Source organism: Nannospalax galili, unplaced genomic scaffold (assembly GCF_000622305.1).
Source record: "Nannospalax galili isolate Female #2095 unplaced genomic scaffold, S.galili_v1.0 scaffold341, whole genome shotgun sequence".
NCBI classification, from domain to species: Eukaryota; Metazoa; Chordata; class Mammalia; order Rodentia; family Spalacidae; genus Nannospalax; species Nannospalax galili.
The window spans coordinates 1,277,662-1,280,809 of NW_008346082.1; the positions used below are offsets into that span (position 1 = coordinate 1,277,662).

Below are 3,148 nucleotides of genomic sequence, written 5' to 3' on the forward strand. Positions count from 1 at the left end.
CCAACCAAACTCCACCAGTCCTGTAGAAGAGTTCTACAAGGAGAACCCCCTAGAGATAACCCAGGACACAGAATTTAAAAGAACAATCATAAACATGATCAAGGAATTCAATGAATTTAAAGAACACATACAAACAAATCAAAGAGCTAAAAGAAGATAGGGATAGACTTCTGAATGAATTCACAAAAGAGATAGAAACATTGAAGAAATAAGCCAACTTGAAACAACAGGGGAAAGCCTCGCCACTAGAATGAATGAAATGGAAAACAGAATATCAACACTGGAGGATAAAGTTGAAGAATTAGACCACTCAAGCAAAGATTATGGAAAATTAAAAAAAAAAAAAACCAGGAATGGAATATGCAAGAGATGTGGGATACCAGGAAAAGACCAAATCTACAGAAAATAGAGGAAGGAGAAGAATTTCAAGTTAATGGTGTTGACCAGATCTTAAACAGGATTGTAGAAGAGAATTTCCTGAAATTAAGGAAAGACATCCCCATACAAATACAGGAAGCACATAGAACACCAAACAGACAGGATCAGAAAAGAAACTCCCCACAGCATAACATAGTAAAAACACTAAATGTACAGAACAAAGAGAGAATACTGAAAGCAGCGAAAGAAAAACAAGTCACATACAAAGGAAAGCCCATCAGAATTACAGCTGACTTATCAATGCAAACTATGAAAGCCAGAAGAGCCTCAACCAAGATATTTCCAGTTCTACATGACAATAGATGTCAGCCCAGAATACTTTGCCCAGCAAAAGTGTCTATTATAGTTGAGGGGGAAAGAAAAATCTTCCATTACACAAAAAGCCTGAAAGAATACATGTCCACCACACCAGCCCTTCAAAGAATACTTGAAGCAATGCAGAGAGCAGAGAGAGAAATAACTATACCCCAGGAGCAATGAAAGAAAATAAATAAAGGTATAATCGAGGAAACACAAAATTAGAGAACACAAACAGCAATCAAAATGACGGCAACCAATACACATCTTTCATTAATAACCTTAAATATCAATGGACTGAACTCCCCAGTCAAAAGACACAGGCTAAGTGAATGGATTAAGAAAAAAAAATCCATCTCTTTGCTGTCTGCAAGAAACCCATCTCACCTTCAAGGACAGGCACTACTTTAAGGTAAAAGGATGGAAAAGAATATTCCAAGCAAATGGCACTAAGAAACAAGCAGGGGTTGCAATTCTAATATCTGACAAAATAGACTTCAAAGTAAAACCAATCAGAAGAGATAAGGAGGGTCACTTCATTCTGATCAAAGGAACAGCTAACCAATAAGAAAATACAATCCTTAACATATATGTACCAAACTCTGGTGCACCCAAATTCATAAAAACAACACTATAGGACTTTAAGACACAGATTAATACCAACTCAGTAATAGTAGGGGACTTCAATATTCCACTGTTCATTAGACAGGTCAACTGGACAAAGAATAAACAGAGACATCTGAATTAAATGATGCTGTCTTAGTTTGTTTCTCCATTGCTGTGACAAAACACTCTGACCAATACCAACTTTGGGAGGAAAGGGTTTATTTGTCTTACATATCCTGGGTCACAGTTCATCTGGGAGCCCAAGGTAGGAACTCAGGACAGGAACCTGGAGGCAGGAGCTGGAGCACAGGCCATGGAGGAACACTGCTTACTGGCTTACTCCTCTGGCCCCTGCTCAGCCTGCTTTCTTATGCAACACAGGCCCACCTGCCCAGGGGTGGCACCACCCACAGTGGGCTGGGCCCTCCCACATCACTCATCAAGATGCCCCTCAGACATGGCCACAGGCCAGTCCAATAGAGGCAATTCCCCAATTGAGGCTCCCTCAACCCAGGTGTGTCAAGTTGACACTAAAGCTATCCAGCACAATGCTATACACCAAATGAACCTAACAGACATCTTTCGAATATTCCACCCAAGCACCAAATAATACACTTTCTACTCAGCACCCCATGGAACTTTTTCAAAAACTGATCACATACGGGGCCACAAAACAAGCTTCAACAAATACAAAAAAATTGAAATAACCCTATGTGTTCTACCAGACCACAATGCAATAAAGCTCAAAATCAACACTGGATGAAGCCCTAGTCATTACGTGAACTCATGACAATTGAACAACACATTGCTAAACAACAAGTGGGTGAAAGGAGAAATTAAGAAAGAAATAAAAGAATTCCTGGACTTCAATGAAAAGGACAATACAGCACAACACAACCTCTGGGACACTTTAAAAGCAGTCCTAAGAGGGAAGTTTATAGCTCTAAGTGCCTACATTAAAAAATTAGAAAGAGCCCAAATAAATGACCTAACACTGCCGCTCGAGACCCTAGAAAGGCAAGAACAAATGAAACCCAAACCCAGCAGAAGAGAAGTAACAAAAATAAGAGCAGAAATTAATGAAATAGAAACAAAGAAAACAATACAAAGAATGACTCTAAAAGAAGGTTCTTTGAAAAGCTAAACAAGATAGGGAGACCCTTAGCCCAGTTAACCGAAAGAAAGAAAGAGCAAATCCAAATCAACAAAATCAGAGATGACAGGGCAAACAACACAACAGACACCCCAAAGATCCAGACCATTCTAAGGGAATATTTTAAAAACCTATACACTGCCAAATTTGAAAAATCTAAAATAAATGGATGGATATCTAAAATCATGGGAACCACCAAAGTTAAACCAAGAAGAGATCATTAGTTTAAATAGACCCATAACATATGAGGAAATTGAAGCAATAATACAAAGCCTCCCAACTGAAAAAGAGACCAGGCCCAGATGAATTTACAGCAGAATTCTACCAGACATTTAAAGAAGACCTCCAACCAATATTAATTAAATTATTCAAAAAGATAGAAGCAGAGGGAGAACGACTAAATTCTTTCTATGAAGGCAGCATCACTCTAATACCCAAACCGGGTAAAGACACAACCAAAAAAGAAAACTATAGACCCATATCCTTAATGAACATAGATGCAAAAATTCTCAACAAAATACTTGCAAACCGCATACAGACACACATCAAAAATATTATTCACTATGATCAAGTAGGCTTTATCCCAGAGATGCAGGGGTGGTTCAATATACGCAAGTCAATAAACATCATTAATCATATAAATGGACTCAAAGA

General features: G+C 38.3%; 1 pseudogene; it reads right to left on the minus strand.

Moving 5' to 3' along the window:
* Window positions 1-3,148, minus strand: part of LOC103741559 — a 101,226-nt pseudogene that overhangs the window by 85,925 nt on the left and 12,153 nt on the right.